Source organism: Phocoena sinus, chromosome 3 (assembly GCF_008692025.1).
Source record: "Phocoena sinus isolate mPhoSin1 chromosome 3, mPhoSin1.pri, whole genome shotgun sequence".
Taxonomy (NCBI): Eukaryota; Metazoa; Chordata; class Mammalia; order Artiodactyla; family Phocoenidae; genus Phocoena; species Phocoena sinus.
The window spans coordinates 5,919,826-5,942,087 of record NC_045765.1 but is presented as its reverse complement, the minus strand read 5'-3'; positions in this window follow the sequence as shown (position 1 = coordinate 5,942,087).

Below are 22,262 nucleotides of genomic sequence, written 5' to 3'. Positions count from 1 at the left end.
GTTATCGGGGAGAATCTGCTTTCTTGTCTTTTCCAGCTTCTAGAAGCTGCCTGCAATCGTTGGCTGGAAGCTCCCTCCCTCCTTCTGCAAAGCCAGCAAGGACTAAGGCTTTCACACCCTGCATTGCTCAAACACTGACTCTTCTTCCTCCCTCTTCCACATTTAATTTTCTTTTTGGTCACGCTGCACGGCTTGTGGGATCTTAGTTCCGTGACCAGGGATCGAACCCGTGCCCCTGAAGTGGAAGAACGGAGCCCTAATCACTGGACCACCAGGGAATTCCCTCCCTCTTCCACGTTTAAAGGACCCGGTGATTACATTGGGCCCACCTGAATAATGCAGTCTAATCTCACAATTTTCAGATCAGCGGATTCGGGGCCTTATGTCTACCTGCAACCTTACTTCCTGCTTTTCCATGTAACATAAAGTATTCATAAGTCCTGGGGATTAGGACATGGGCATCTTTAGGGGGGATGTTATTCTGTCTACCACGTGTTGTACTTCTTATGGATGTGCTGTACGAGGTAAATCTCAATGAGTTGGTGGGTAATATCCCAACTCTCTCTGCTCTTGACTTAGACAGCTCTGAGGCATGTTTCAGAGCTCTTAGAGGTTAGCAAGAGGAAAAAGTCACCTGCTCAATAATGCCAATAATGCTTTCTTGGGGTTTCCCTAGTGGCGCAGTGGTTAAGAATACGCCTGCCAATGCAGGGGACACGGTTCGATCCCTGGTCCGGGATGATTCCATATGCCATGGAGCAACTAAGCCCGTGCGCCACAACTACTGAGCCTGCGCTCTAGAGCCCGCGAGCCACAACTACTGAAGCCCTCGCGCTCTAGGGCCTGCGTGCTGCAACCACTGAGCCCGTGTGCTGCAACTACTGAAGCCTGCACACCTAGAGCCTGTGCTCCGCAACAAGAGAAGCCACTGCAATGAGAAGCCGCACCGCGATGAAGAGTAGCCCCTGCCCGCCGCAACTAGAGAAAGCCCGTGCAGCAACGAAGACCCAATGCAGCCAAAAAATAAATAAAAATTTAAAAAAAATAATGCTTTCTTATGGCTTCCTTCCCTTCTCTCCTAGTGCCCTCTGAGGATGACACAACAAATCAACCTCGTACTGAAATCCTTGTCTTAAAGCCTGCGTCTGGGGGAACTGAACCAAATTCAGGCTGGGCTCATGGGACTCATTACAAACAGTGCATCAGAACCACGCCTGGTAAATAGATGGGCTGAGACTAGATTGACCATGTCATTTCCAGACTGGGACATTTAAGAACTATTGGTGGTCACCTCCCTGCACACTCTTCTGTCCCCTTGGCAACGCTGGAACCCACAATTGCAACTTGGATGCAAGATAGCCTCTCTGATCTGCAACAGTTTTGCAAGAGTGTGTTTTGGCCATGACTGTGTTGTGTTACATTGCTGAGATGCTGGGGTGTATTTGCTATTTGTGGCATCGTGTAGCAGATTCTTATTAACTTGTCCACAGAGGAATTCCAGAACCTCGGCTCCCAGCCATGCACCTGGCATGTAGAGGAGAGAATTCTCCCTAGCTCATTCTATGAGGCTAGCATAATTGATTATTAAAAATAATTCCAGTGAAATCAAAGGGGACAAAGGGGGAAAAAATGGAAACCGTTGAACTGTGTTGAAAACAAAAATGATCCAGGAATCACACTGTCCAAATTCAGTGAATGCTAGAATGGCTTTTCTCAAGAAAAATCCCTCCAGTAATTATTACAATTTCTATTTGCCAGCTTGTGTTTGTAAAGACGGAATTAAGAGATCCCCATGATAATTTCCAGCCAAGATGTGGTACCAGCTCCTGCTTGAAGTAAGTGAAAAACTGGACAAAGTATATGAAAGAATTATTTTCAGTCTCTGGAGATAAGTGTAATGCAGTGGTCCTTGAAAGGGGAGAAACAAGGTGAGCCCTACAATTGGCCCAGCTGACTGCCTGGAAGGAGTTTCCAGTTTGCAGTGCAGGGAAGGTAAACCCAAGCAGAGCTCTGAGTTCTCACTGGCTTGAGGAGATAGAGTTGGGAATTCAGGCAGAATTCAATGGACAGTGTCCCAAGAAGAGAGAACTGAATAGAGAGAGCTCTAAGAATCTCTAGATGGTCTCCATTCAATCTTTGTTTTGGTTGGGGGGGGGGCTGCATTGGGTCTTCACTGCTGTGCTTGGGCTTTCTCTAGTTGTGGCGAGAGGGGGCTACTCTTTGTTGTGGTTCGCGGGCTTCTCATTGTGGTGGCTTCTCTTGTTGCGGAGCACAGACTCTAGGTGTGCGGGCTTCAGTAGTTGCATCACGCGGACCCTAGAACGCAAGGACTTCAGTAGTTGTGGCTCGTGGGCTCTAGAGCTCAGGCTCAGTAGTTGCGGTGCACAGGCTTACCTGCTCCGCAGCATGTGGGATCTTCCTGGATCAGGGACTGAACCCTGTCCCCTGCATTGGCAGGTGGATTCTTAACCACTGTACCACCAGGGAAATCCCCCCCCCCAATTCAATCTTTGGTGGAGTTTTGATTGGTACACGCACGGGGAGAAATTATATGAGGCCAAGAAAGAACCACTCAAGAGCTTTAGAAGGAACGATACCCCAGACTCACACAGGACTGGGAATATCAGAAGCCCACCCTCACAGACCTGTCATATAAGCAAGCAATAGCTTTTGTTGTTCTAAGCTGTTTTGGGATTGTTTGTTACTGCAATGCAACTTAAGCTGACTGATGCATGTTTCTGGGTGTACCAGCCCCCCCATGTCCAATGCCCAGCATCTGAGACACTTGGCCACCTAAAGACTTTTCCTGACCATCAGAGTCCTCCCTGCCCACATACAAGGCAGTCAGGAACACCCAGGAATGATGATACCACCACATCTCTAATGACTGATCAGAGTTAATGGTGAAATACTCCAGCTCACTTATCCTTCTGGAAGGAGGACTCTGAGGCAAAATCTTCAGCCTCAGTTGCCCACCATCATTACTTCCTTATTAACATCCTCATTATTTGTTCCCTTCCCTTCCATTTCTCACATCCCCACTGCCTTTGTCATGCTTCCCAGGGTCATGTCCCAAATAAATTATACCTGAGTCTCTATCTTGGAGCTCAGCTGGTGGAGAAACCACTAAAGGCACAAACTCGATAGAAACTTTGCATTGAGATAAAAGTTATGAGTTAAAGAAGTGCTGGGTGCATTTATTTATTTTACTCTGTACTTTGAAATGATTTTAAGGCTTACAAGAGAAGTTGGAGAAAAGACACAAGTTCCTAAATACTCTTCATCCACCTTCCTCCAAGGTTAACATCTTATGGACCGCAGTATAATGATCAAACCCGGGAACGTCACAGTGATACACTATTATTAACCCAACTACAGAACTTATTTGGTCCTATCCTGGCTCAGGATGTCACATAGCATTTAATTATCATTCTTTAGTTTCCTCCAATCTGTGACGGTTTAGTCTTGTCCTGTCTTTCATGCTCTTGACATTTTTGATGAGTGCTGGTGAATTTTTCTGTAGACTGTCTCTCAGATTGAGTTTATCTGGTGTGTTTTTTTTCCCTCCTGATTAGACTGAGGTTACCCTTTTTGGCAAAAATACCGCAGAAGTGGTGTTGCATACTTCCCAGTGCCTCATCTCAAAGGTTACGTGATGTCGTTATGTCTATTATTGTTGGCGGTAACCACAATTATCTGGTTAAGGTGGTGCCCATCAGCTTACTCCATTGCAAAGTGAGTCTTTGTGATGAATAAATATCTTGTGAGGAGATAACGTTGGGAGTTAGAAAATATTCCATTTCTCATCAAACTTTTATAGACTAATTTTGGTATCTTGTGGTTTAGGTGTGATTTTGACATTGCTGTGTCCATTGTTCTAGGTCTTCTTGGGAGACAGAGCTTGGAAACACATGCATGTGTACAAATAGGCATACATACACATACTACATGTCTGTATTTCTGTATCTACTTATCTGTACACATATATTAAAAACCATGAGTTCATATTGATACCCTACTTGTAGTCCAACATCACAGAGTTCATTCTGGTCTTCCTCCTCCCCCACCCCTTTTATTTTGGCTTCACCACACGGCTTGTAGGATCTTAGTTCCCTGACCAGGGATCGAACCCATGCCCCCTGCAGTGGAAGCTCAGAGTCTTAACCACTGGCTGGACTGCCAGGAAAGTCCCTAGCCTTTCCCCTTTCCTTGTTTGTAACACCTTTTCTCCAACAGTGAGAAATGTGGTTCTCATTATCCACAATATATTTGCTTATTTGTTCAGCTAGAGAATACACAGGAAGGAGTTTCAGAATTTCTTTTTTCTTCTGTTAAAAAATTATTTATTTTTATTTTTTATACAGTTTTTCTGGTAACATCTTTAGTGTTTTCTATGTATGGTATCATGTCATCTGCAAACAGTGACAGTTTTACTATGTCTTTTCCAATTTGGACTCTTTTCATTTCTTTTTCTTCCCTGATTGCTGTGGCTAGGACTTCCAAAACTATGTTGAATAAAAGTGGCAAGAGTGGGTATCCTTGCCTTGTTCCTGATCTTAGAGGAAATGCTTTCAGCTTTTCACCATTGAGTATGATGTTAGCTGTGGATTTGTATTTTTTACACAAATTTAATGGTTACTTCCCACTGATAATTATTACAAAATATTAGATATTTTCCCTGTGTTGTACAGTATATCCCTGTAACCTATCTCACATCCAATAGTTTGTACCTCCCACTCCCCCAGCCTTTTATTGCCCCTCCCCTTCCTCTCCCCACTGGTAACCACTAGTTCTCTATATTGTGAGTCTGTTTCTTTTTTTGTTGTATTCACTAATTCATTGTATTTTTTAGATTCCACATATAAGTGATATCATACAGTGTGTGTCTTTCTCGGTCTGACTTATTTCACTTAGCATAATTTCCTCCAAGTCCATTCATGTAGCTGCAAATGGCAAAATTTCATTCATTTTTTTTATGGTTGAGTAGTATTCCATTGTGTGTGTGTACATATGTGTATATATATATATATATATGTATATATATGTGGTACATCTTCTTTATCCATTCACCTTTTTTTTTTTTTTAAATGTATTTTTTTTTTTAATTAATTAATTATTTATTTATTTGGTTGTGCCGGGTCTTGGTTGCAGCAGGTGGGCTCCTTAGTTTTGGCATGCAAACTCTTAGTTGGGGCATGCATGTGGGATCTAGTTCCCTGGCCAGGGATCGAACCCGGGACCCCTGCATTGGGAGTGCGGAGTCTTACCCACTGGGCCACTGGGGAAGTCCTATCCATTCACCTTTTGATGGACACTTAGGTTGCTTCCATGTCTTGGCAATTGTAAATAATACTGCTATGAACATTGGGGTGCATATATCTTTTTGAATCAATGTTTTTGTTTTTTTTAGATAAATACCCAGGAGTGGAATTGCTGGGTCATATCACAGTTCTATTTTTAGCTTTTTGAGAAACCTCCAGACTGTTTTCCACAGTGGCTGCACCAATTTACAAATTTCTAATTCATGCCTCTATGAGAAAAAAAAATCCCATTTTTGGATGAAGGGAATCCTCTCAAGAAAGGCTAGTGGGTACAGAGTTCCTTATTTCTTGTACGTATTCGAAGGACAGCTGGGCTGGATATCGAATCCTTGATTCAAACTGTCATTCATTGAGTTCTTTTTTTTAATGCTCCTCCATTGTTGTCTTGCTTTGAACATTAGTTTTGAAAAGTCTGATACCAGTCTAATTCTTATGACTTTGTAAATTATTTGATCTGGAAGGCTTAAGGATTTTATCTTAATCTTTGAAATCAAGTAGCTTGACTGGAATATGTTTCAGAATTGACCATCTGGGTTAATTTTCCCATGTACCTGGCGAGCCCTCTCAGTGTGTAATTTCAGGTGATTTTCTATTTCTGGAATTTTTTTGGATTATGATTTTAAATATCAGCTCTGTTTTCTTGTTTTGTTTTCCTTCTTCAAGGACCACAATAATGCATGTATTACTCCTTCAGTGTCTGAAATTCCATTTCCGTTCATTTCCCCTTAATCCCTTTTCACTTCTTTCTTCATGTCGTTGTCACTTTCTTTTCTTTTCTTTTTTTTGCTTTCTTGTTTTTTGGCCATGCCATGCAGCATGCAGGATCTTAGTTCCCTGACCAGGGATTGAACCTGTGTCTCTGCTTTGGGAGTGTGGAGTCTTTTTTTTTTTTTAATAGATCTTTTTTTTAATTTTAATTTTTGGCTGTGTTGGGTCTTCGTTTCTGTGCGAGGGCTTTCTCTAGTTGGGGCGAGAGGGAGCCACTCTTTATCGCAGTGCGCAGGCCTCTCATTGTCACAGCCTCTCTTGTTGTGGAGCACAAGCTCCAGACGCGCAGGCTCAGTAGTTGTGGCTCACGGGCCCAGTTGCTCCGCGGCATATAGGATCTTCCCAGACCAGGGCTCGAACCCGTGTCCCCTGCATTGGCAGGCAGATTCTCAACCATTGCGCCACCAGGGAAGCCCTGGAAGTGTCGAGTCTTAACTACTGGACTGCCAGGGAAGCCCCCATTGTCACTTTCTTAGTCGTTTTTCTGCTTTTATCCAATGCCCTTTATTACACTTTCATCTGAGTTTATTCTCTCTTGGGTACCTTATAATTTATTCTGCATTTCTGAAATAATTTTGTCTTTTTCTTCCATTTATTTCCTGAGTTGATTCAAACCTCTCTTCATCTAGCCCTGTTTTTCTTTTCTGCCCACATCAGTACTTGGTTCTTTAGTTTTTGAATTTTTGATGTAAGATGATTTTTCATATCCTCAAATGCTTGTTTGGTTAGATTTAATTCTCTTTAAAGTGGAGACTTACGGTTTTCTTTTACTTCCTGATTCCTTTTCTGGGGGACTATTTCCTTAGCTGATTTGTGTGAACTTTCATTTCGTGAATCTTTTCAATTGCTCTCTCTGAATTTACTATTTTCCTTTTGTTCGTATGTGTCATATATTGGGGATGTTTTATGAGATAGGCAGCTCAATGTCACCTGCTTATGTCAATGCAGCAAAGCTGACTTACTTTAGTGGATTTTGTTTTGGTTTGTTTTGTTGGTGGCAGGAATAGGTGGGGAGACCTGCAATTTTAAAAAAATTTTTTATTAGAGTATAGTTGGTTTACAATGTTGTGTTAGTTTCTGCTGTACAAAAAAAGTGAATCAGTTATACATATATATATATCCAGTCTTTTTTGATTCCTTTCCCATATAGGTCATTACAGAGTATTGAGTAGAGTTCCCTGTACTATACAGTAGGTCCTTATTAGTTTTCTATTTTATATATAGTAGTGTGTGTATGCCAATCCCAATCTCCCAGTTTATCCCTCCCCCGACCCAGCTTCCCCCTGTGGTAACCATAAGTTTGTTTTCTACATCTGTGATTCTATTTCTGTTTTGTAAATAAGTTCATTTGTACCATTTTTTATTCCACCTATAAATGATATATGATATTTGTCTTTTTCTGACTTATTTCACTCAGTATGACAATGTCTAGGTCCATCCATGTTGCTGCAAATGGTGTTATTTCATTCTTTTTTATGGCTGAGTAATATTCTGCTGTATATATGTACCACATCTTCTTTATCCATTCCTCTGTTGATGGACATTTAGGTTGCTTCCATGTCCTGGCTATTGTAAGCTGTGCTGCTATGAACATTGGGGTGCAGGTGGACTTTCAAATTATGGTTTTCTCTGGATATATGCCCAGGACTGGGATTGCTGGATCATATGGTAGCTCTAGGCTTAGTTTTTTAAGGAACCTCCATACGGTTCTCCATAATGGTTGTATTAATTTACGTTCCCACAAACAGTACGTATTACTGTTTGAGGGTTCCCTTTTTTCTACACACCCTCTCCAGCATTTACTGTTTGTAGACTTTTTGATGATGGCCATTCTGACTGGTGTAAGGTGATACCTCATTGTAGTTTTGATTTGCATTTCTTTAATAATTAGTGACGTTGAGCATCTTTTCATGCACCTCTTGGCCATCTATATGTCTTCTTTGGAGAAATGTCTATTTAGATCTTCCGCCCATTTTTTGAGTAGGTTGTTTTAATTATTATCTGCTTTCGGTCTTCGTTGCTGCACGTGGGCTTTCTCTAGTTCCGGCGAGTGGGGGCTACTCTTTGTTGTGGTGCGCGGGTTTCTCATCGCAGTGGCTTCTTTTGTTGCGGAGCATGGCTCTAGGTGCGCAGGCTTCAGTAGTTGTGGCGCATGGGGTTAGTTGCTCTGTGGCATGTGGGATCTTCCAGATCAGGGCTCAAATCCGTGTCCCCTGAATTGGCAGGCAGATTCTTAACCGCTGCACCACCAGGGAAGACCCTGTTTGTTTGTTTTTGATATTGAGCTGCATGAACTGTTTGTATATTTTAGAGATTAATCTCTTGTAGGTTGATTCGTTTGCAAATATTTTCTCTCATTCTGTGAGCTTTCTTTTTTATTTATTGTTTCCTTTGCTGTGTACAAGCTTTTAAGTTTAATTAGGTCCCATTTGTTTATTTTTGTTTTTATTTTCATTACTCTAGGTGGGAGATCTACAATTTTGTCTTGAAGGCCCTACATTTCCCCCCTTTGCTTCTGTCCCTTTTCACCATGCAATTGCTATAGATTAGAGCTCTTCTCTCTTCCTTCTTGCTTTCACTTTCCTCAAAAGCTATGCATTCTAGACTTCCCAGAAGTCTAGAAGTCTAGACTTCCCATTTCTTGTTTGTAGGGTTAGACTCCAGCCTCCATGACCTTCCCTGAGTTCCAAAGGGCAGATTTGAACAATTGCTAATCAGGGAAGGGAGGTGATGCAGAGACAAGGGAGGGGCAGCCAAGAACATTAGGGCAGCCTTGGGGCAGGTCCTGGTTCCCCCTCAACCGATACACGTAACAATATATTTGAGCTCTTTACAGAATTAAAACCCCTAACAAATGGAATATGTTAGCATTCTTTATTCCAGAGAAGATCACTGTTTGATAACCTTGAGAAGCTCATCTGGAGACCCCCTGAGGCCTATTAAAGGAGTGCAGGCCCTGCACACACCCTGATTGTTATCAGCAACCCTGACCTCAAACAATTGCTATAAAACTCCTCACCAGATCCCCCCAGGTAGGGACACACAGTTTTGAGGGGCACAAGCCCACTGTGTTTCCCTTTGCCTGGCAAAGCAATAAAACTATTCTTTTCTTTTTTAAAATTTATTTATTTATATTTATTTATTGGTGTATTGGGTCTTCGTTGCTGTGTGCAGGCTTTCTCTGGTTGCAGCGAGCGGAGCTACTCTTCTTTGCAGTACGCAGGCTTCTCATTGCAGTGGCTTCTCCTGTTGCAAAGTACGGGCTCTAGGGTGCGCAGGCTTCAGTAGTTGTGGCATGTGGGCTCAGTAGTTGTGGCTCCTGTGTTCTAGAGTGCAGGCTCCGTAGTTGTGGTGCATGGGCTTCATTGCTCCGGGGCATGTGGCATCTTCCCGGACCAGGGCTCAGAACCTATGTCCCCTGCACTGGCAGGCAGATTCTTAACCACTGTGCCACCAGGGAAGTCCCAAGCTATCCTCTCCTACTTCACTTAAAACCCTGTCTCTGAGATTCAATTCGGCACCAGTACACAGAGGCCGAGTGTTTTTGGCTTCAGGACCCATAACTGGCTTCATCTCTGTCAGCTCTGAGGATGTGTGTCAGCCAGGATGTGTCTAGTTGTAAGTAACAGAAAAACAACACAAACAGGAGTAAACCAACCAGCAAATGATGAATTGGCATGGGTCACTGAAAGTCCTTTTTTACAGTGATTGTCGGCGGGTCAGAGATGCTGCCCTTCCATTTCTACCTTCTTTGGCCTCAGCTTCATCTAATTGTATGGGTCGAACACATGTTCAGTTGTGATGAAATGTGCCACCAGGAGGAAACTGGGGCTTGAATGAGAAGTTAACCTAATTATCAGAAAAGAAAGACCACCCCCCTGATTTTCCTGGGCCTCATCCCAGACTCACTGAATCAGACTGTCTTGGGAGTGGGTTAGGATTCTGCATTTTTAATGAGTGCCCCCAAGGGAAATGCAAATCAAAACCTTCACACCCACTAGAGCTGGCAACCAAAAGATAAGACAAGTGTCCTTGAGGATGTGGAGACGTTGCAACCCTCTTGCACTACTGCTGGGAATATAAAATGCTGTGGCCACTTCGGAAAACAGTTCAGAAGTCCCTCAAATTGTTAAGCATTGAGTTATCATAAGACCCAGGAATTCCACTCCTAGGTGGATAAATGGATAAATGTGATAAATGTGACTGGTGTCCTTGTAAGAAGAGGAGATTAAGACACAGACACACACAGAGGGAGACCATGTGAGGACACAGGGAGAATATGGGTATCTACAAGCCAAGGAGAGCGGCCTCCGAAGAAACCAACCCTGCTGACACCTTGATCTTGGACTTCCAGCCCCCAGATCCAAGAAAATTAATTCTGTTGTTTAAGCCCCCCAGTGTGTGGTACTTTGTTATGGCAGGCTGAACAAACTACTGCAAATGAAACAGGAGGGAAGGGGGCAGGGCACAACCTTTAAAGGAATGACATAGCCCGAGGACACAACATAAACTGATTAGAACCAAATAGGTCCAAGATGGCGGATGAGTCAACTTCCACTAGACCTTGAGCCCCAGTATACGCTCTTTGTAACACATCAGTAAGCTAAATGACACACCCACAGGCGTCATGAGAGTTCCAAGGCCGACCATAAAGGTGAAAAAGTGGGCTGTGGCCCAGTTTCTGGAAATCCCCACCCCTTCCCCCAAATAGCTGGAATTCTCCTCTCATTCATTAGCCTTTGAAATTACCCACCTCTACAAAAACTGACCACCCCATACCCTGGTGCCACTCTCGCACTCTGAGATAATCCACACTCTGTCTGTGGAGTGTGTTTCTCTCTAAATAAATCCACTTCCTACCTATCATTTTGTCTCTCACTGAATTCTTTCTGCGATGAGACATCAAGAACCTAAACTTCATTAAGCCCTGAGACCAGGTGTGTGATCTCAGTTAAATGACTGGGGGTTCAAGTCCCAATCTGGGTTTGGGCTGGGTTCGAGTCCCAGCGTGCGGGTTCAAATCCCAATGTGAGTTACAGGGTCTCACCATGACTAAATATAGTGTGGGATCCTGGATGCAATCCTATGACAGAAAAAGGACACTGGTGGAAAACCATGAAATCTAATGAAGCCTGGAGCTTAGTTAATAGTATTGTACCGGTAGGAATTTTCTCGCCGTGACAAATGTACGATGGTAACGTAAGATGTTATTGACAGAGGAAGCTGGATAAAGGGTACACCAAACTCTGTATTTTGGTAGCAACTCATCTGTGGTTCTAAAATTATTTCCAAATTAAGTTTCTTTAAAAAGACTCAAAAAAATCTATTTAAGATTCTACTTATATGAAGTACTTAGAAGAGTCAAATTCATAGAGACAGGAAGTAGAACGGTGATTGTCAGGGGCTGGAGGAGGGGATGGAAAGTGAGTGTTTAATGGGGACAGAGTTTCTGTTGGGGATGATGGAAAATTTCTGGAGATGGATGGTAGCGATGGTTGCACGACAACGTGAATGTACTTAATGCCACTGAACTGTTCATTTAAAAATGGTTAAGGGCTTCCCTGGTGGCGCAGTGGTTGGGAGTCCGCCTGCCGATGCAGGGGACACGGGTTTGTGCCCCGGTCCGGGAAGATCCCACATGCCGCGGAGCGGCTGGGCCCATGAGCCGTGGCCGCTGAGCCTGCGCGTCCGTCCGGAGCCTGTGCTCCGCAACGGGAGAGGCCACGACAGTGAGAGGCCCGCGTACCGCAAAAAAAAAAAAAAAAAAAAAGTTAAAATGACCACATTGTGAATCAACTCTACTTCAGTTTTTAAAAAATAAATAAAATGGTTAAAATGGTAGATTTTTATGTCAAGCATATTTTACCACAATAAAAGAATTTTATCAAAAAATCTATTTAGGATTTTAATTGGGATAGCATTAATCTATCCATTCATTTAGGGAGAATTAAACTCTTTAAAATACTGAGTGTTCTTTTGGGGATTTGTTCAGACACATTCTTAGTAGAATAACAGCTTTATTCATAGCCTTGTTATGATTATTCTTTAATGTTCAAGGGATTTTCTTATATTAGGTAGAGGATTTGTTTCTTATTTTCCAATGTTCACTGCTAGAACATAGAAGCTTGCTCCCTTGTACATTAATCTTGGTGAGTCCTTTAATTAGTCCAGAAGTTAAGTCCCTAGGACTTTCTGGAAATATGATCACTGTTAACATTCACTCTTCCTTTCCAAAAATTTTAGGTCTTATTTATTATTGCACTGGGGAAATAGCAAGATGGGCATCCTTATTTTGTTCTTGATTTTACCAAAAATGTTTTTCATAATTCACGAGTAAGACATTTCTGTGGGTTCCTGGAAATTGCCACTTATCAAATGAAGGAAGTTCTATCCTGTTCTTTGTTTACTTCAGCATTTGTTTTCTTGTGTTTATCTTTTTTTTTTTAATGAGGAATGAGTGTTAAATAGATATATTTCATAATTGCAATGTGGAGGGGACAAAAATAAATTGTGGAAGGATGTAGACCACATGGTACCGTTTAGGTAAATCTTCCAGATGTGCAAAACAACCCCATATATTGTCTAAATGCACACATAATTCAGAAAGGTTTTAATAGAATAAACACCAAGTTCGGGAGGGCATTTTCCTTGGGAAAGGAAGGAGAGAAATAAGACCAGAGGGGGCATATGGGGCTATCAGCTATAATTTATTTACTTTTAAGAAGATCTCAAAAACACGAAGAAGTCAAAACCTGATAAAGCTGAGTGAAAGGCATGCAGGTTTTCATGTTTTTCTCTGGCATATCTTTGTGCGTGCTTAATAAATAAAGCACTCCCAAAGCAAAGCCAAAACTAACAGCCGCAACCAAAGCATAAGATACCCTTTGCCCTGAGCTGGGTTCCCTGGTGAGTAGTGAGCTTCCAGTCTCTGGAGAGAATGGAAATCACAGAGTGGTCTTGGCCTTGGGACTGAATCCCATGACTTTCACTTTCCTCTCATACTAGTCCAAACCCCTTGTCTCCACGATTCAAGTCCTTGTATGATCTGGCCCCAGCTGGCACCCCATTCTCAGACTACTGCCCCTGAATTAGCCTCAGCTTCTCTGAAGAGTCATAGGCCCTCTCTTCTCCCAATCTTTCCAAGTGTTAATATCATGCTAGGAACACTCTTTCATCCTCCAGAATAATTCTGGCTTTTTTCTCCAGGCATCACCTCCTCCTGGAAGTCCTCCAGGATCCTCCAGGCTGAGTCAGATGCCTCTAGGGGTCCTCATAGTCCCCTGTGCCTCCCAGACTCATCACATGGTTTTAAAGTCCCTGGTCAGGTGACTTAAATGGGAAGGAAATCCAAAAATGAGGGGATATATGCATACGTGTAGCGGATTCACTTTGCTGTACAGTAGAGACTAACACAACATTGTAAAGCAACTATACTCCAATAAAAATTAATTTAAAATTCATTTATAAAAAAATGGTATTCTAAAGTCCCTGGTCACATGTTTCCCACCTCCCTGCTCCCCGCCCCCCCCCCCCCCAATGGGTCTCCCTTCCCTGGAGTGGGCCAGGGCTAAAGGTTAGAGGGCTGTGGCCTGGCTTGTGCCTGGGACCTCCCTTTCCCTTTAATTTCCCCTGTGACAAATTCTGGGCACAAGACAGGGAGTGGACAGCCTTCTGGTTGCCTGGCAACACTGGACATCTCCCCCGACCTCCCCAAGGCAGCATCAGCTACAGGTATATACAAGAGAGACCCATGTTCCTGCCTCCTTGCCTTTGCCTCGGCTGTGCCCTCTGCCTGGTAGACCCTTCCTTTTTCTGTCAACAGTGCACAAGTCCTTGATGGTCCAGTTCCAGTGCTACCTCTTTCAGAAAACCTCTTCTCGTGCCCCCAAACAAATTCACTGCTTCTCCTCCATAACGGCTGATGAATCCATTCCATCTAGATCCTTTCCTAAGAACATATTCTGGTGAGATTGTGGATTTTGTTTTTCTTCCATTTCCTCCCACTGAGCCTGTGGATTTTGTTTTTCTTCCATTTCCTCCCACTGAGCCCTCATCCCCCCTGAGTACTGCTGTCCTTGACAGCCCCAGGAGGAGGGTGTGCCCTCCCTGAAGGTCCTGCCCCACTGTAACCTCCTGCTGGTAAGGCAGCTGTCAGCCCCTATTGATTCACGTTCCATTTCTGATGACAAAAGCAAGATGGATCTTGTGTCCCCGAACCAGAGGACTTCTAGGAAGGGGAGCGGGACCCTCCCATTCTGTGGACAATAATCTTTCTCAGCCCTGCATTGGTCTCTGAGTACTGCTGACTTTTAATGTCTAACCATTCTTCCCCACTCTGTACTACAGGCAGCCTCTCTGACTGAGGCAGGAGATAGATGCGCTCCAGATTAGGTACTTACACCTGGCCTCCTGTCTGCACCTTGAGATGGAAATAACAACAGAAACAGCGTAAATAACCAGGCTTTGTCTCCCGAGGACACTTTAAGATAACAGTCAGGGCAGGAACAGAGAGGGGCTAAACCCTGCTTGAGGAAAAGGTCAAGAGGTCACATATGTCCCATCCTTGGAGCAAGGGAGACACTTCACCTGTGCTTCTGCACAGGCTCCTTGGGGGTCCAAAAAGAGGGGGCACCACTCCACGATAGGTGATGCCAAGGCCCCTTATAGGCCTCTGGGCTGGAATCCATCTTGAAAAAAAGTTGTAGGCGCATGCTGGGGGGGGGGGGGTCCTAGGGCAGGTCAGGTGTGGAAAAAGAAACCAGATAGTTGGCCAGAGGTAAACAGAGACCCGGAAGAACTGCCCTATATAAATGATGGAACAGCCTCTTTACTGCATTTCTCCTCATTAGGGAGGATGCCCACACCCTTCTGTCTACAGGTGTGTATCTCTGCCTTGCTTCTGTCTTAACTAAACAAACTGCCTCTCTATGTGCTCTCCCACTTGTGCTGTGCGGTGTCTCTAATAATACACTTTGTGCCTGTTTTTACAGTTTTTGCCTCCTTGCTAAATGCGTTTTTCAATGGGAGTAAGAGCCAGGGGAAATTTGCTTCTAGCCTCTAGCCCTTGCTGGTGTAGCGGCTAGGATTCCTGGTTTTCATCCAGGCTACCCAGGTTCAATTCCTGGGCAGGGAACTAAGATCTCGCTTCGAGCCACCGTTCACTGCTGCTGCCTCTCCAAGATCATGACGTGGGCGATACACATCCTTACACACTTGGTGTGATTGTGTGTGTAAGTTACAGAAATGTCCCGGCGCTATGCATCTCAAGTGGTTTCTGCTTCTTGCCATCCTAGGTTATTGGGATCTAGACCACGGCTGCCTCTGCAACTAGTTTATTACTCATTTGTTTCAGAGTGTGTGCCCACCAAGTTTTACTTATTCACTAGTGAAGTTCTATAAATTAATAAGAAAAAGAAGAAAAAGATGGGTAAAAGAGTAAAATTTATAGAAAATCAAACCAGAAGAGTGAATCAACATATACTGATATTCAAAATCTCCAGGAGTCAGGGAACACAATCAAAAGCCACAAGGAGATTCAGTGAGAGGGAGCAAAAGGAGTTAAAACGTAAACAGTGATAAAAACGTAAAGACTTTTTCTTAACTAAGGGGGAAAAAAGAGAGAGAGAGAGAAGGTGGGGAAGGGGGGGATAACAAGGGATTGAAAATGAAGCCATTAAGGATTTCACTTGACAAATCAGGTTTTTTTAATAGAGTTTTAATTTTAAAAATAAATTTATTGTATTTAATTATTTTTGGCTGCGTTGGCTCTTCGTTGCTGCGCGCGGGCTTTCTCTAGTCGCGGTGAGCGGGGACTACTCTTCGTTGCGCTGCGCGGGCTTCTCATTGCGGTGACTTCTCTTGTTACGGAGCACGGGCTCTAGGCACGTGGGCTCAGTAGTTGTGGCTCGAGGGCTCTAGAGCGCAGGCTCAGTAGTTGTGGCGCAAGGGCTCAGTTGCTCCGCGGCATGTGGGATCTTCCCGGACCAGGGCTTGAACCCATGTCCCCTGCATTGGCAGGCGGATTCTTAACCACCAGGGAAGTCCCTGTGAGTCTGTTTCTAAGAAATCCTTTCTACCGGATATTTTCCCCAAAGTTTGGCTTTGCAAATATTTGGATTTAGATCCAGCTGGGCTGGGGTTGATTGTCTTATTTGCCATGACATGGCCTTCAACAGGGGATGGCACATAGTAGGAGCTCAAGAAATATTTGTTAAATGAATGCATAAGAGGCCATAGTAGGCAGTCATTAAATATCTGGTCAATGAATTTGTGTGCAACTTAAGATAAGGAGTTCCTGCGATGGTGGGTACCTGGTCTGTATCTCAGCCCACATGTCCCTTGGGGGGACTATAATTGCCCTCCTGCAAAGGACTGCATTGCCTTGTGGGTATCTGGACCCAAAAGGCTGCCCATCTCATTGGTCAGACCCTGGAGACCAGTTTTCAACAGCGCCACTGTGTGGTTTGGAGAGGAGCTGCAAGAATGGTCTGATTCAGACCCAGTCTCCACTTGGGGTGGAAACCTTTCTGCTCCCTCTCCTCCCACACTTGGGTTTTAGGGTCCCTAAAGACTCTTGGACAATTCAAGAGAAAAGAAGGAAAACCTGGGCTGCTTGCGAATTAGGAAAGTAGGATAGAAAGCCATTGATTAGAAAAAGAAATGAGTTTATGGAACATTTCCTTTCAGTAACATAGTAATTGGAATTCTTGGTTTTATGTGTGACTTCTATGAGGGCAGAGATTGCAGCTGGTTCTTTGCGATATCCACAGCCGTTGGACTGTGTCTGGTACCTAAGAGGTGTTGAATAAATGTCTATTAAATAAATGACAGTAAATCTCTGAGCCTTTGCACCTGTTATTTCCTTTGGCTGGAGTGTGCTTCCTCCAAAATGTTCATGGCTATTCCCATGTTTCACTCTCCCTATCTTCCTGGTTTTATTGAACTATAGTTCACACACCATATAATTCACCCTTGCAATGCAATGGTTTTTATTATATTCACACAGTGTGTCTGTCACCACAACCAATGTAAGAACTTTTTATAATCCTGAAAAGAAACCCCATACCCCGTAACCATTACCCTCCAGTTTCCCCCATCACTCCTGGTCTTAGACAATAACTAATCTACTTTCTGCCTTTATAGATTTGCCTATTCTGGACATTTCTTATACATGGAATCATACAATATGTGGTCTTCTATATCTGACTTCTTTCATTTAGCATAATGTTTTCAAGGTTCATCCACGTCACAGCATGTATCAGGACTTTGTTCTTTTTTTTAAGGCTGTATGCTATTTCATCATTTGGATGTACCACATCGTGTTTATCCATTCATCAGTTAATGGACATTTGGCTTAGTTCCACTTTTTCGCGATCATGAATCACACTGCTATAAGCATTCATGTACAATGTGTGGATGTATGTTTTCACTTTTCTTGGGTACATACCTATGTGTGGAATTGCTGGGTCACGTGGTAATTCTATGTTTAACTGACTGAAGAACTGTCAAACCATTTTCCAAAGAATATTGCATTTTCAGAAAGACCTTTCCTGGCCATCCTAAAACAGCTGCCTCAAATCACTCACTATCTCTGTATACTACTTCATTTTTCCTTCATCCCTGGTGGGATAGTATAGGATAGTGTATATATTTATTGCTCTATGACACTAGAATACATAGTACATATTCATTTGCTTACTGTCTTCCCTTCCACAAGATTGTAATATCCATTAAAAATGGGAATTTTGGCCACTTCTGTCCCTTGCTGAATCTCCAGTGCCTAGGAAAGAGTCTGCAATAGAGTAGCACACACACTAGACAAGCAGGTGTCCCAGAAGCCACAGGAAGTTTGGCATGACCACCAGGTAATGTGCCTCAGAGAAATCCACAAGATGCCTGGTTCCGAGTAGAAGCAGTTGCTGTGGTCAACCCAAGTCACTGGGAAAGCTGCAGTGCCAGAAACCAAATGACTGCATTCACACCTGAGTGGGGGCTGAGATTCTGGAGACAAGGGTCACGCTTCTGAGAACGTCCAGGTTGAAAGGAAAAAAGGGCCCGTCTGCTCTGTCTTGGAACATTCTCTGACATACCCAACTGCCAGGCGAAAGGGGCTCCCCTCCCTACTCACCCCGTACTCCAGACTGCGTTTGCTTGGAATACAAGAATGTGCCTGTTTATGTTTATGACTGTTTCAGTTATTTATGCAAGATAACAAATCACCCTACAACTTGGGGCTTAAAACTCACAATTCCATGGGTTTACCCAGCGACTCCTTTCCTGGTCTAGCCTAGAATCTGTTGCATTGTTGCACTGGGATGGCAGCTGGAACGGCTGGAAGAGCCAAGAGGACCTTTGTTGCCGGCCGCCAGCTGGACGGCTTTCCCCTCCATGTGGCCTCTCATCCTCACGGATCAAAGCCAGGCTCTCTAACAAGGAGACCTGTAGCATCCCATGAGCTCATGTGCGGAAGCCGCAAAGCACACTGGGGCCCAGACCCGGAAGTCACGTGGTGGCTCTTCTCACACCCACTTTTGAAAGCAAGTCACGTGGATGGTCCAGATTCTGAGTGAGAGGAAATTGATTCCACGTGACATGAGGAGTAACGAAGTCACATCGCAGGGAGGCTTGTGTAGGAGATGGGTGGGATTTGGCTGGGATCTTTCAGTCTCCCATAATAGCTACGAGAATTGTCTCTGTGGCGGAAGAACATGGCTTTGCGTCAGGGCACCAACACCTCTTGGTTGTGTAGCCTTGGGCAAGCCGCCTTTCCTGTATGAGCTCTGGAGTCCTTCCCGTGAAGTTGAAGCAATCCAGTTTCATCATCCCCTGACAACCCTCCTTATAATTACCACCAGGAAAACGGGCTACAAATCAGAAATTCTAAAATCTTTTCCGGCAGACTCTCTCCATGAACCTGGACAATTCATTCAACTAGAGGTCCCAGTTGATCTTGGATGGCAACCATGGAAAGATCATAATATCAACAGCAAAAATAATAGCAGGTAGGGCTTCCCTGGTGGCGCAGTGGTTGAGAGTCTGCCTGCCGATGCAGTGGACACGGGTTCGTGCCCCGGTCCGGGAAGATCCCACATGCCGCAGAGTGGCTGGTCCCGTGAGCCATGGCCGCTGAGCCTGCGCGTCCGGAGCCTGTGCCCTGCAACGGGAGAGGCCACAACAGTGAGATGCCCGCGTACCGCAACAACAACAACAACAAAATAATTATAATAGCAGCTACCTCTTATGGAGCCCTGCCAGGCTGAGTGTGTTACTCTGCTGGTCTGTAGAAACGGTCAAGGAGTCTTTGGGTCACCCCAGAAGCAGAGCCTAAGATAAGGATTTGAGGACTTGTAATTTACCTGGGCGGTGGTTCTAGAAGTCCCTGGAGAAATGTAGGGAAGTGGGAGAGGGAAGGAAAGGAGCCAATACAGGATGTGCTCAGGAGCTGAATCCCACTGGGGACCTTGGGAAGACGGTGTAGAACACGTGACTCTGAGTTATACTAGTGAGTGTCTTCCTTTAAAAAAAAACAATTCTCATCTTTTCATTTTATTTTATCATATATGTCTCTCTCATGCCTTCCTGAAACAAGGCAAGAGAATAGGCATCGAATAAAAATTTTTAAACACAAAGTGGATATGGTTTGCTATTTCTGAGGGTTGTTGAGAGGATGCCAGAAGGTGTGTGTATGCATTTACAAGGGGGGCTGCAATGCAAGAAGTGCTCCTTACAAAAAAACAAAAATAAAAACATTTCTTCATCTCAGCGAGCCCAACCCTGGCCACCCTACTTGCTGGTCACTGCCCCAGCCCAGCACTCCAGGGTCCTTTATCCAACTTGACTTGTCTTCCTTTAATTTTTTTTTCGTAGCACTTGTGACTTTTTAATACACAATATTAGAGTTCTCATCCTCAGCATATGAACACTGGGGACTGATCAGTCTTTGCTTGTGGGGGCCTGTCCTGTGCATTGTAGGACGTTGAGTAGCATCAGTCTCTAACCCACTAGATGCCAGTAGCACACCCACCAATTGTGATGAGCACAAATGTCTCCTGACGTTGCTCTATATCCCCTGGGGAGATTAATTGCCCTCAGTTGAGAGCCACCATGCTATTCAACTTACCTTTTACTTTTAAATTAAATTTAATTTAAGCTGAACTTAAAATACTTTATTTTTTACCGGCAGATGGTAACACTTTGACATTTGCCAGGCAGGTGGCTTGGTTTTTCCTCAAGATTTGTTGTTGTTATACTTATTCATTTGGTTTTTTGCTTTTTTAAAAAATGTTTATTTATTTACTCCTTATTAGTCATCATTTTATACACATCAGTGTATGCATGTCAATCCCAATCGCCCAGTTCATCACACCACCACCACCACCCCTCCGCCGCTTTCCCCCCTCGGTGTCCATACGTTTGCTCTCTACGTCTGTGTCTCAATTTCTGCTCTGCAAACCGGTTCATCTGGACCATTTTCTAGGTTCCACATATATGCGTTAATATACGATATTTGTTTTTCTCTTTCTGAATTACTTCACTCTGTATGACAGTCTCTAGGTCCATCCATATCTCAACAAATGACCCAATTTCGTTCCTTTTTAGGGCTGAGTAATATCCCATTGTATATACGTACCACATCTTCTTTATCCATTCGTCTGTCGATGGGCATTTAGGCTGCTTTTAGGGAGTGTTCTAATTTCATTCTTTTACATGTAGCTGTCCAGTTTTCCCAGCACCACTTATTGAAAAGACTGTCTTTTCTCCATTGTATATCCTTGCCTCCTTTGTCAGAGATTAGCTGACCATAGGTGCATGGGTTTATCTCTGGGCTTTCTATCCTGTTCCATTGATCTATATTTCTGTTTTAGTGCCAGTACCATATTGTCTTGATTACTGTAGCTTTGTAGTATCGCCTGAGGTCAGGGAGTCTGTTTCCTCAAACTCCGATTTTTTCCCTCAAGGCTGCTTTGGGTATTCGGGGTCTTTTGTGTCTCCATACAGATTTTAAGATTATTTTGTCCTAGTTCTGTAAAACATGCCATTGGTAATTTGATAGGGATTGCATTGAATCTGTAGATTGCTTTGGGTAGTATAGTCCTTTTCACAATATTGATTCTTCCAATCCAAGAACATGGTATATCTCTCCATCTATTTGTATCATCTTTACTTTCTTTCATCAATGTCTTATAGCCTTCAAAGTCTGATTCTCTAGGAATTCCTCCTCCCATTGCCAGACTCCCAGGTTGGGAAGCCTGACGTGGGGCTCAGAACCATCACTCCAGTGGGAGGACTTCTGTGGTATAAGTGTTCTCCTGTTTATGAGTCACCCACCCAGCAGTTATGGGATAAGATTTTATTGTGATTGCGGCCCCTACCGTCTCATTGTGGCTTCTCCTTCGTCTTTGCATGTGGGATATCTTTTTTGGTGAGTTCCAGTGTCTTCCTGAGGATGACTGTCCAGCAATTAGTTGTGATTCTGGTGTTCTTGCAAGAGGGAGTGAGAGCACGTCCTTCTACTCCACCATCTTGAACCAATCTCCAACTTACCTTTTAATTATGTTCATTATTGACTATCTGTCTCTCCCCACCCCCTACTGGAATGTTAACTCCAAGAAAAAAGGAACTTTCTTCTTTAGTTCATTGATGTATCCTCAGTTCCTTGATCGATGCCTGGCATGTGGTAGGTGTCCAATATTAGTTGAAAGAATGAATGACATTTGGAGGGTTTTGTGCTTGGGGATGGTGCCAAGGCTTGCCATGCATAACCTCATTTCTTTATCACAGCATCCCTTGGAGGGAGGCCTTGTCACTGTCCCCCTTTGCACAGAGGAGAAAACAGAGGCTTCTAGAAGCTGCATATGGACACCCTACACACACACCCAATAGTAGAGTCCAGAAGCTTAGCTGGCCTCCATGGAACAACTGGCTGTGTTCTCCCTTCTAGTCGAAGAGGACTGAATGAAGGTCAGGGTCAAAGGTAGCTCCTGGCAGGCACCTGCAGGGGAGTAGAGGAGCCATGAGCAGCTGGCGTGGGGTTGGGGGGGGGCACACCTGAAGGGGCTTTCTCAGGTACCCGCAGGGAGCCGCCTTGAACTTGGCTGGGTTCAGCCTGCCCCTCTCAGGAGGAAGGCCAATGCCAGACCTATAAGTGATGCGGACCGAGCTCCAAAGTGAAGC